The following is a 12,586-nucleotide window of genomic DNA, read 5'->3' on the forward strand; positions in this document are numbered from 1 at the left end:
TCAGGTTTGGCAACAAGAACCTTTAGCCAGGGTGCCATTTCATCCATTGTGTGAGATAGATGTCCCTCCACTGTGTGAAGATTAAAAATTCAACAATTTGGGGGCTCAAGAGATGGCTCAGTGGTTAAGACAACTGGTTGCTCTTCCAAAGGATCAGAGTTCAATTCCCAGGACCCACAGGGCAGCTCACACCTGCCTGAACTCCAATTCCAGGGGATGCAATACCCTCACATAAGCACATATACAGGCAAAATATCAATGCACATCAAATAAGAATAAACATTGAAAACCAAAAAGAAAGAAAGAAAGAATTTGCAAAGTGGGATTGTGACACATGCCTATGACTCCAAGCACAGGGAGCTAGGAACAGGAGAGGACTTAAAGTCAGCCTTAGCTATAAATGGGATTTGTAGCCTGTACTACATGAAAACCTGTGTCAAAACAAACCACAAAACAAACAAGAAACAATGTGGTAGCCTGTAAGCTGTGAAGTATTGTGAAAACGGGAGCTGCCACTCTACCAGTTTCTGTGAGACTCTGGTGACGAGGATGATGCTTTGCACGGGGCCTTTGCAGTCAGGTACTTTGCTAAAGAGATACACAAAGGAGCATCGTTTAAAGGGGCAGACAAAGTTGGGGCATGGTCGCACATGCCTTTAATCTCAGCACTGGGGGGTCAGAGGCAGGTAGATCTCTGAGACTGAGGCCAGCCTGGTCTAACATGATGAGTTGCAGGACAGCCAGGGCTACATAGTGAGGCCTCATCTTTTTTTTTTTTTTTTTTTTTTTTGGTTCTTTTTTTCGGAGCTGGGGACCGAACCCAGGGCCTTGCGCTTCCTAGGTAAGTGCTCTACCACTGAGCTAAATCCCCAGTCCGTCCCGTGAGGCCTCATCTTTAAAGAGGGGAAAAAGGAGGTGGGGAGTGTGAAGCCGGGTGTCAGAGGTGCAGCCTTTTATCCCATCACCTGGGACGCAGAGGCAATGGATCTCTGTGAGTTCAATGCCAGCCTGGTCTACAGAGTAAGTTCCAGGACAGCCAGGGTCACACAGAGAAACACTGTTTTGAAGAAAATAAAAATGGGCGTGGGGGAGAGCAGACAAGTAAAGTCACTCTCTCACAGGCATGATCCTTCTTTGAAGTCCAAAGAAAAGATGCATGTAAGACCCTCACTAAGGAGAAGTGTCAGATTTAAATTAAAATGACCCAGGTGGCCTTGACCCGGCCCTTCACGGGCAGGACTCCTCCTGTACATCCATCCTCTCGTGGATCGTGGTCCTTATCCACCCAGGTTTAGTAAAGCCATGGAGTCTGGCCTGCCAGCCTACACCCCTCCCTGCAGTTCCCTCGCTCTAAAGGCTCATAGTTTCCTTGTCTGGGAAACGGGGCTACCTAAGTCCATAGCACATGTCTCAACAGAGCATGAGGAATACAGAGAGGTGAGTAACACTTCCCCGGGAGGGAGATGTCACAAGGAAGCTAATTTTAGAGCTGAGTACTGAAGGCAGACGAGATGTTGCCAGAAGGCAATGGGTGCTGAGGAACCCCGCTCTCTGTCCCCCAGACTGGGAACAGCCTGTGCCTTTGACAAAGACATGAATGAGCTTGCTGTGTTCAGCAAAAGGCACAAAGAGATCCTGGCTGGGGTGAGGGCTGTGTGGTGGGAGGGGCCTGACAAGCTAGCGCTGAAGGGCAATGTAGGAAAAGAGGAGCTGGGGTTCCAGCCGCAGGGCCCTGGTTCTCCCCGTAGCTTTGCTGTCAGAGCGGGATGAGACTATTAGATGCTCTGCAGCCCAGACGGTGCGAGTTAAGTAACTTCCACAGGGGGGACTGGAGAGATGGCTCAGTGGTTAAGAGCACTGGCTGCTCTTCCAGAGGTCCTGAGTTCAAATCCCAGCACCCAGGGTGGTTCATGGCTATCTGTAAGGGGATCTGATGCCCTCTTCTGGCATGCAGCAGATCATTTGAAAAGAAGCAAACAAACAAAAATCTTTAAAAAAGAACCAAAAAAAAAAAAAAAAGTAACTTCCACGGCACACTTAAAGCCGGACAAGGTGGCTGGTATCTGGACTACCAGCACTTGGGAGGCTGAGGCAGGAAGATCGCCAGTGAGTCTGAGGTCACGGAGACTTACAGGGTTGAGAGGCTTTTGCTGTCCCTTCTATTAATAGCCCAGTGCCTTAAGTACTGGTTTAGGTAGTTATTTACAGCTGGTTTTCAGTTTTCAGTGCTGTGGGTACTAGTGATGGATTGGAGCCGACCATTCAGCTTCCCCAGGCCTCAGTTTCCACGGTTTCGAGAGAATTAGATTGAATATAGACTCCTATGTCTCCAAATCAAGGCTCCTTCCCAGGAAACCTATCTCAGTTGCCAAACTAAAAACTCACACATCATTCTTAGCTTCCCATTGGCTAATAAGCATGGAACCCGGTCAATCCTCCCAAAATACACTTTTCTCCCCCACTTCCGGTTCCGTGGGCATCACCTCCGCTACCTTGCCCTTGGCTACCACGCTGCTCCGGTGACTCTTGCTGTGGTTTCTGTCCCTCATACCCTGCATGAACCGGGCAGAACAACTACCTATTAAGTCTCACATCACGCCCCAGCTGAAGACCCGCGGTATTCTGGTCACTTGCGGTGAGCTCCAAAATCTTGATCACAGCCTGCAAGTCTCTGCTTGAGCACGTCTTAACTTCCATGCCCATCAGCACCTGCCACTCACCCTCATGTGTCTTTGTCCTGGTCCTAGAACACGATGTCGAGCTCCGCTGTGCCCTTTGCCCTGCCTTTTCATATGCCTGGGACCTTCTTGACTGAAACTCCCTCCTTCGAAGGCCGTGCTGCCCTCCCAGCCCCGAGTAGCCTCCTACGACATTATTCTCTATAACAATGCTCCTTTCTTCAGAGGTTGAGCACAGCTCCTCGTTGTTTATTTACTTACACGCCGGCTCTCTAGGGACCGATCTTGAGATGAGGAGACAAGTACACGATATTGGGACAATGCTCTCAAAGGGCAGCTCGCAGGTGCAGGTCCAGAATGTGGAAGAGTGAGACGGTTTCAGGTGCAGTCCAGCCTTTCCTGCAGCCCACGGGGAAGCCCTGCAGTTTAAACTCTGCCTCTGGGTTTATTCTAAACCAGTTGGACTCATTGATGGAGGAACTCAGGGTGGGATCAACGCCCAGGCATTCCCAGCTTCCTCCAGCTGTCCAAGAACAGGCTTCTGGAAAGTTCCATGGGAAGAAATGTGGCCGAACAGCACAATGACCACAAGTAACAAAGCTAACATAGTACCAGTTGCACTTTCTTCTTTATCCCCCCCCCCCCAGTCTTTGAAATTAAACGCTCAGTTCACTTAGTATTGCTTGTATGTGTATAATTTCAGGGCTCATCATCTCTCTCCTCCCAGAATTCCTTAGTTGCCCATAGTTCTTTGTTTAGGGGTGAGGTCCTGTGAAATTGCCCTCTTCCGTGCTAGTACTGAAGGAGATAGGTTCCCTTTCAGACCTGGGACTAGTCACAAACCACACCCAAACACCTGTTTTCTCAGAGAGATCCTTTATAAAGCAGGGAAGAAACCTTGAAGTAGGTGCTTTCTGACTCAGGCAGAAAGACATCAGCAAATGACCTTGCAGGTGTAATTTTTAAGAAGGGAAAAAGGAGCCAGGCAGAGGTGGTGCACAACTTTAGTCCTATCACTCAGGAGGGAGAAATAGGCAGATCTCTGTGAGTTCAAGGCCAGCCTGGTCTACAAAGTGAGTTCTAGGACAAGAGCTAAAATATAGAAATTCTGTCTTCAAATACAGAAGGAAGAAGTGGGGGGATGGGGAGAGGAGGAGGGGGAAGAAGAGGAGGAAGAGGAAAAGGAAAAGGAGAAAAGGGAGAAGTCTGTTAGGAAGTGGTATGCTAGGATGTGGTAGTATACTTGCCCCAGAGGTACAGAGGGCAGGGAATAAGAGACAAGGACAGGAGATAAAGGATAAGGAAGAAGGGGAAGGAAACAAGGAAGGGGAATATGTCCCGGAGGGGAAGGAAGGACTGCTTCTGGGTAGAGAGAGTCAGATGTGGCACATAGGAAAATGGCAGTTTATAAAGGTAGAAGGGGAACCTTGTTAGGATGAGGTATTTAATTTTAATCAGGCATGTTAATTAGGTGACCCAAAGGGGAATTTTGATTGCTGGACTTCAATGCTTTGATAGCTGAACCTTGGTAGTCAGCCTCAGGAAGAGGCATTGGCCAAATAAGGGAAAAGACCTTGGTGACTGGCTTCAGGAATGTAATCTAGCAGTTTTTAGCAAGGCAAAGGGAATGGGAGAGAAAGGCAAGGCCTGCCAGAGCCATGCTTGCCGGTGCTTGGGCTGGCTAGAGCCCCATCAAGCATGTCTGTTTGGCTGGAACCCCGAGCTTGCCCCTGCACAAGCCAGGAAACCCCGCCCGCACAGAGAAAACTCCGGGCTTACAGGTCATCACTTCTCAGAGAGTACCGGCGCACCCAGGGGCTCAGCTTTTGACCATGTATGGACACCGTCCCAGCTCCTTGCTGGCACATCATCATGGCTCCCATAAACTCTGTAAAATCCCCTTGATTCGGTCTGGATGTGTGACTTCACTCACCTCTACCTGGGAAATCGGTGAACCTACTCAGCTGCTTCCTGATAAACCTGCCTTAATCTCCTTTCAATCTGGTCTAACCTGGCCTATATCTGCATCACCAAGGGAGAGAAAGTGTCTATCACTGTCTAGTACTGTTAGGTGTCTTCCTCTATCACTTTCGTGTTACTGCTTTGGGTTGGAGATCTCTCCCTGAACCTAGAGCTCCTGTTTGCTGGCTAGGCCAGAAGCCAGCAAGCCCAGCAGTCTTCCCATCCCCTGCCCTTGAAGCTGGGTTACAGGCATCCAAGGGATGTCCGTGTTGATGTGTGGGAGAGACAGAACCTGAACTCCAGTTCTCATGATCTCTTAACTGCTGAGCCATCTCTCTAGTCCCACGGTTCTTAGTTATGTGGTAATACCCTGTCTTGAAGCTACAGCAAGATAACCCTTTGGTGTGTGGCTTAGTGACACAGCACAGGCTTAGGATGTACACGGTCCCCTGTCAGTCTCCAGCACCACACTATAAAAGAAGCCTCTTGGTCAGCAGATGTAATGAACTCCCAGAGCATCAGCAGCATTCACGCCCCTCTTTGTCCTGTACTTGACCTGTGCATCTGTCTCTTCCAGGGGACAGTTCTTGAGTTGCAGCTTTTATAATAAATGACAAAGTGTCAGTAAATTGTCTTCCCAAACTTTATGAAGGAAAGATCTCTTCCTCTGAGGGGTGCGTGGAGGATAAGACAGGGTGTTCCCTGTATATCCCTATTCTGGAACTCTGGAACTTGCTCTGTAGACCAGGATAGCCTCAATTTGGAGATCTACTGAGATTAAAGGCATGTGCCACCATGCCTAGCTCTCTCTGTGACTGTTATTAAGTGAAACCCCGATTCCTCTAGCTTCCGGCTCCTGGCTGACTAAACTATCGCTGACTTCGTGCGGAGGTCACACAACTGAGCAATACACGTTCACCTTCCCCTGTCTGCGGCAGGTAGCACCTTTGCTGTGTAGCTTAGGCTAACAATGGCCCTGCTTATCTGACACGCACTTAGACACCTCTCTGGCTGCTTTTCAGACTTCCAATGGGCTCGTAGGAAGGAATGGACTTGTCTGGCCTCTCTGGATCTTATCACACCCCTCTGTTGGCTTAACCTGCGGGGCAGCTCCTACTCATGCAGGTAGGCATCTTGGACATGTCAAAAAATATTCTGGGGTTGGAGATTTATCTCAGTGGTAGAGCACTTGCCTAGCAAGCGCAAGGCCCTGGGTTTGGTCCCCAGCTCTGAAAAAAAGAAAAAAGAAAAAAAATATTGTCAGAACTATGACACAGGTGAGTTTGACCTGAACTTTCCTAGACTCATTCCTCCCTCACTGAGGCTAAAGATATCGTCAGCTGGGACTGGAGAGATGGCACAGCAGTTAAGATCACTGTCTGTTCCTCCACAGGATTGGGGTTCAATTTCCAGCACGTACGTGCTGGCTCACAATTGTCTGGAACTACAGTCTCAGGGAACCCGATGTCCCATTAAGGACACACATGGTACACAGACATACATGCAGAGGAAACACCCACACATATGAAAACGTCTGACCACAGGAGTGAAAGAACACCTCACTCTGGAAGATCTCGACATAGTCCCAGAAAAGACGAGAACATTCTGCCTGGAAGGTTACTGTTGCCCTCTCTGTATCTTATTATTCCTAGGCTGAGTCTAATATCCCCCCAATGAAAAGCTGGTTCATGAGCAAAGCTCTCACTCTTCCGACCTTTGCTCATTGAAGCGAGCCTTTCTTTAGGCCCAAGACTGATTTTTTTTTTCCTCCCTGAGGATAAACTTCCAGACTGTAATATCATTTGTCTTAGCTACTTTTTATTGCAGGGCTAAAACACAGGGACCAAGAAAGAATTTATTGTGGCTTACAGTTCTAGAGGGCAAGGCCATGAGCAGCATGGCAGGCAGCATGGCGGCAGGCAGGCAGTGTGGCGCCGGAGCAGTCACTGAGAGCTCACATCCTGATCTTCAAGCTCAAGGAGGTGGAGGTGGAAAGGCATGAGATTTTGAAAACTCAAAGCCTGCCCCCAGTGACATGCCCCCTTTAATAATATTTTCACCAAATGAGACCAAAAGTATTCAACTATAAGAGCCTATGGGGCCATTCTCATTCAAAACACCACTTTCCACATAGGCTTGTAGCCATATCATAATGCAAGTATGCATTTAGTCTAACCTCAAAGGTTACAGTTTCAATACCATTTCAAGGTCCGAAGTCTCTTCTGAGATGCAAGGGGATCTCTTAATTGTAATACCTTGTAAAATAAAAAGGGAAATAACATACTTCTAATATACAATGACACAGCATGAACATTACCATTCCAAAAGGAACGGAAGGGGACCCAGTGAGGACACAGGCAGCAAAGCAAGACTGGAACCCAGCAGGACAAGTCTCAAATCCTGTCTGATGTCAAGGGCTCATGCTCTGCTCTTCCGGCTTTGCTAAGGACGGCATGCTTCTCCTTCTTGGGCTGGTTCCACTCCCTATCCTTGTCAGATATCTCATGTTTCTGGCACCTCCAGCATCCTGGGATCTCTAACCCAATCCAGGCTTCATTTTCACAGCTTCATGCAATGGCCTCTCTGGGTCTCCACATGAGTTCACTCCTCCATAAGCCTAGCCTCAGCAGCTGTTCTCAACCTCAGAGGAAGATTCCACAACCCCTTAAAGCCAGAAGTAGCTGAGGCTGCCACATGGGATGTGCCCTGGCTCCCTTCTGGAATTAATTTTCATAAGATTTGATTTGTTAATGGTTTTTAGAACCAGAAAAAGCCCTGGCCTTATCCTTTCACAAGCTAGCTGGGTGGGTCTTTCCCTGAAGCACCCTCTCTATGCTCCATGTGTTTCCCTGAGGCTCCACTCTCTGTGCTCCCTGTGTTTCCCTGAGGTATCACCCTCTGTGCTCCATGTATTTCCCTGAGGCTCCGCTCTCTGTGCTCCATTTCCCCTTCTCTCTTTCAGCACAAACCCAGGCTCAAACATCACATTTCTTTTTTTTTTTTTTAAAGATTTATTTATTTATTATATACACTGTAGCTGTCTTCAGACACACCAGAAGAGGGCATCAGACCCCATTACAGATGGTTGTGAGCTACCATGTGGGTGCTGGGATTTGAACTCAGGACCTCTGGAAGAGCAGTCAGTGCTCTTAACCACTGAGCCATCTCTCCAGCCCAAACATCACATTTCTTAGTGTTCTTTGTATCCCCAAACTGTACATTTTCCTTTCTTTTGGCCCCACATATTCATTGTCATTGTGGAGTTGCGTAAGTGAGAACTCTAATAACCACTCGACACGATCAATATTTGTCTGTCTTGAAATCTTCTCTGCCAACAAAATTAGTCCAAAACTCTTCAGTTTTATCTCAGGCAAGTCTTTAGGAAAAGGGAAGCAAGCAGCCACATTCTTTGCGAAAGCAGAATGGTGTCTCGCCCAGCCTCTAACATTGTTCCTCTCTGAGGTCTCTGAGGTGGGTCTGTTCAGTCCACTTTCTTCTCATGGATATTGTCTTCCAAGCTCCCATCAGGATGGCCTGTTAAGCCCCGTTCACGGCATTCCGTTGCTTTCCTAGCCCAAAGTCCTAAAGTCTTCCACGTTCTTCCAAAACACACTGTGGTCAGGCTTGTCACAGCAGTACCTGACTCTGGGTAACGATTTCTGTCCTAGTTACTTTCTGTTGCTGTTACCTCAGCCAAGGCAACTTATAGAAGAAAGAGTTTGTTAGGGGCTTCCAGTTCCCACACACCATTCAAATACAGGGCCACTAGGAGTCATTTCCAAGCAACCACACCATAGCATCAAATTTGAGAAGGGAAGGTCACAGGATCCCTTAACTAAGAGCTGGTCAAAGTACAAGCGGCCCAGAGTTTCAGCTGGTGTCCACTGTGGGTGAAAAATATACAAATACTTTGGTTGTTCCTAACATTACTTGATCATCTCTACCTGCCCACATTGCAGTAGGATATTCACTCAAACGTTTGGAAAACTGTTGACTGCCGGTTGTGTGGAAGGTACCATGCACATCAAGTGTAAAAGCCACAGCGGTGAACAAGAAGATGGGATACTTACCACAGAGGAGCCTTCTCTGGCATAGGAACTTATTATGTAGCCTGGACTTGCCTTAAATTCACAGTCTGTCTTCTGAATAGTGTGTGTGTGTGTGTGTGTGTGTGTGTGTGTGTGTGTGTGTATTTCCATTTATATGCAAACAAAGCATCCATACATATAAAGTAAAATTAAACTAAAAAAAAAAATAAAAAGAAGTGCTCTTTAGATTGCCAGTAAAGATGAGGTAAGCAAGCCAGGGATGGTGGCACACACCTTCTACCCCACACTCGGGAGGCAGAGTTCTTCGTGTTGTAGGACATCCTCATCTACACACAGAGTTTCAGTGCAGACCGATGGACAAGGTGAGACTTTATCTCAAAAGAAGAATGAGGAAGAAGACGATGAGAAGGAAAAAAACAAAAAACAAAAACCTGACCTGGGTGGTGCATGCCCATCATCCCAAGGACCAGGGGCTCTGAGGGAAAACAGTCACAAGCCTAAAGCCAACCTGAAAACCCAAACCAAACAAAGAAACATGAGAAAGAGGGAGGGATGAAGCGGGAAAGAGAAGTGGGGTGGGCGTTACAGGGGAGGAGCTACCACGTGATGGATGCTCAGGCATGAGCCTCCGCTAAGCCATGGAAGGCTCTGGGGCTGGCAGCATCGGAGTCGCCTTGAGTTTGGTGTTCCCAGACAAATAAAAGCAGTCGGACTTGAACTTTATATAAACAACGAGTAATTTTTAGCATGTGACCCATGCTCTACGGAAACTTATATATCCTCGTTTATCTAAAACTCAGATGAACTAAGCACCATGTGAGAAGTCTTGCAACAGCATGTGGGGGCCATGTTGGCCAGTGTCTGAATTCAGACTTCTCCAGTAGCTGGGCTTGACCTTGGGGGAGCGCATTCTTTTCAGCAGAGGTAATTCTCATGCGGTCTGACAGCCTGCCAGCAGCCCACTCAGCCACTGAGGAAACAAGTCCTTTGGGTTTTGATGGGGGAGCTAATAGCATCAGTCGGGGTATCTGCTATAGAAACGGGCTCCTGATATCGTGCTTGCTGCTGTGTACCTGAAGACTGTCACACTGCACAGAATTAATGAGTGGGTTAGCGCATCAGCACCAAACTCACAACCGAGAGCCCAGGAGCTGGGGAAACGTGCACAGTGGCAATCTGGTTGAGTTGCTGCTGTAGGTACCAAGGCCAGTTTACTGGCCAGTACACTCTCAACTTGCAACCACCAACTGGCATCGCCACTGTTACCACGTCCTGGTATGGTCAGGCTGTGCTGGGTCACTGTGTACCTTCTAGCTCTGTGGTGGCAAGAGATACCCTGCTTAGTCTCTCACACATTCTCCCCCCTGAAAGGATCCAAAGACTACCTTAGGGCCCAGCATGAGATGACATCAGGAGCCGGTGATGTCTCTGAGAACATGTCTGAATCATATCCCATAATAGTCATCTTTGACCAACACCAAGATGTGTAATCAAAGAGCTGAACTGACGTTGTAGCTCAGTTAGTACACTGCTTGCCTAGCCTGAATGGATCCCTGGGTTTGATCCCCAGCACCACATTTAAAAGCAGGCATGATGATGGCACATGCCTGGAATCCTAACAGGAGGGAGGTGGGAATTCAAGGTCATCCTCTGCACAAAACCACAAAGAGTTCTAGGCTATCCTGGGCTACATAAGATTTGTGTCAAAAAAAGAAAGAGAGAAAAGAAAGAAAGAAAGGAAGGAAGAAAGAAAGGAAGAAAGAAAGAAAAGGAGGGGGAGTACACAGAAGCCAGCAGTAAGACACATACAACTATAACCCAGCCCTTGGAAGGTGGAGACAGGAAGATCAGGTTCTCCATTGTAGCCAACTTTGAGGCCAATTGGGGCTATGTAAAATCCTGTCTTGGAAAAAGCAAAATATTGCTATATCCTTTCAATGTTTGTTTGATGCTATTGCTCCTTTGGGTTTTAATTTTATTTTGAAATAGAATCTTCTGTGTTACCTAGGCTGGATGTAGTCAGTTTTCCTGTCTCAGCTACCCTAGGGATGGGATTACAGCTCCACATCTGTAGCCAGAGAGTTTCCTAGTCTGGGGTCTCAAAGGTCTTAAGTATCCACATTACACTTATCTCCTAAAGGCATTTTGATTTTTAATCTTAGATTTATGATTTCTCCTCACTTCTGGGGGTCAAACTCAGGACCTGCACATGCAAGACAAACACCTTACCCATTAGACCAAGGCTAGACCATTTCTATTTGCTGTTTTTTGAGACACAGCCTTTCTAAGGAGTCTAGGCTGCCCTTGAACTTGCCATCCCCCTGTATCAGATACTTTTGAGCTAGGATTACAGGTCTGAGTCATGGCACCCAGCATGGATTAGAGTCTCCTAATGAAGCTGTCTCCTTCCTGAATTAATAAACAGAGGTACTTGGTTCACTGCCTTAAAATAGACCATAAGTCAGGCATTACTAAAGAGCAGTTCTTTAAAGTTTGGATCTCAGTCTGCCTGTGGCTGTAAAACTAATCCCAACATGTTATTTATTAGGTCTTTGGCAGAGGAGATCTGCCGTGCAGGCTGCATGCCGCTGCTTTGTGAACCTTTTCTGGTTCTCTTTATCTGGGAGCATAGGCTGGGCTGAAACACAAAGCCATTTGTTACTGTAGACGATCCATCCTCTAGAACTGCAATGATTTTAAAGAATGGAACGTGTAATGTAGACGAGTGAACGTGTTATCAGAGCACAGCATACCCATGCTGTGTGCCGAGACGCACCCTCACCGCACATACTGAGCTACATCTGTTTCGTTGGGTTTTGTTTGTTTTGCTCTGCTAGGGACAGGACTTCACACGGCTTCCACAAATCTTTGGAAATAGTTTTAACTTTTAAAATTTCCTCTCTGAGCTCTCGAGTGACCCGTTGCTCATTTAAAAGTGTATTGCTTTGGCTAGCTGTGGTGGCACACACCTTTGATCCCAGCACTGGGGAGGTAGAGGCAGGCAGAGCTCTGTGAGTTAGAGGCTAGCCTGGCCTACATAGCCAGCTCAGGACATCTGGAAATATAAAGGGAGACAGTCTCAAAAACAAAAGCAAAGGACAACAACACCTCTTGTGACACTTCTCCATCTCTTGTGACACTTCTCTGTCTCTTGTGACACTTCTCTATCTTGGTGGGTGTGAATTTCTCTTCCTCCGAGATTCTCAGGTCCTGGGATTTTTCCACCGACTACTCTCCAGTTCTCTTCTACCATGCACAGGTTGCTAGCTCTCCTATTTATGGCTATCTTATCTCTGTCTTCCCCTCTAGTCTTTCTCAAGTGCTGGAAACCATTTTTAGCAGGCATGTTTAGCAACTGGTTAATATCATTGTATTTGCTTTCTGGGATTTTGAGAAAATGCCAGAAAATAAAATTAACATATAAGGCAGAAAACTTTCCTTTGTCCCTGTTGTGTGTTGACACGTAGCAAGCACCAGGACAAGGGTACACTGAACAAGCAGAGAGAGAAGGCCAGGATCACAGTATCCCACTCAGGGGCATGCCCTATGACTCACTTCCTTCTGCTAAGTCCCACTGTTGAAGCTACCCCACATGCCAATAGCACCATAGGGAGCAAACAAGCTTCCATGGCTAGATCTAACCATTGCCTATAACCATGGCTATAACAACCTGTCAGCCAGAGGTGAGTCAAAGCTACACGGCCAATGACATCACCCCTAAAACCTATAGGCAGAGAGGGAAAGCCCTCTCTGCAGTGTTTGTGTAGATTTCCAGTGTCAGTGGAACCGGGGAGACATTGTTAGAGCCAAATAGCGCCCTCAGGGTTGCACACAAGAATGCATGAGCAAAGCAAAATTAGCTCAGCAAGGCGATTCCTTTTGTGCACAGGGTCTTCG

Source organism: Rattus norvegicus, chromosome 7 (genome assembly GCF_021556685.1).
Source record: "Rattus norvegicus strain SHRSP/BbbUtx chromosome 7, alternate assembly SHRSP_T2T, whole genome shotgun sequence".
Lineage (NCBI taxonomy): Eukaryota > Metazoa > Chordata > Mammalia > Rodentia > Muridae > Rattus > Rattus norvegicus.